Genomic DNA, 461 nt, shown 5'->3' with positions numbered 1-461 from the left:
GATCCTAAGCAGGAATTTAAATGGAAATAAAAAAATAGCAATGCGTACGGTCAAGAGAAGCATCATAATGTGGGTTTTTTTAATGAGTCGTTTTAATTAAGAAATAGAACCCCGACTTACAAGAATTGTTATAAGCCGTATAGTCTATAACTATATAGCTAGTAGCGTATACGGTCCTGACCGGGGCCATCCTGATCAGGAAACCAGGTGCTCATTATATTCGAATTAATTCATCAAATACAACAGTTGGCAATGCGCATAGGTAAGAGATGGCTGAATGTGATTTAAAAACAATAATTAAACTATGTCTAAAGTATTTTATATTCCATATATATATATTAGAACGTCTACGGTCCTGAGCGGGGGCATCCTGATCAGCAACTAAAATGAAAATTATTTACGTAGGTATTGATCATGTACAAAAAGCTAGCAATGCGAACGGTCAAGAGAAGCATCATAAT

This window comes from Mizuhopecten yessoensis, unplaced genomic scaffold (assembly GCF_002113885.1).
Source record: "Mizuhopecten yessoensis strain PY_sf001 unplaced genomic scaffold, ASM211388v2 scaffold7807, whole genome shotgun sequence".
NCBI lineage: Eukaryota > Metazoa > Mollusca > Bivalvia > Pectinida > Pectinidae > Mizuhopecten > Mizuhopecten yessoensis.
The sequence above is the reverse complement of the archived record's forward strand: the minus strand, read 5'-3'. Positions refer to the sequence as shown.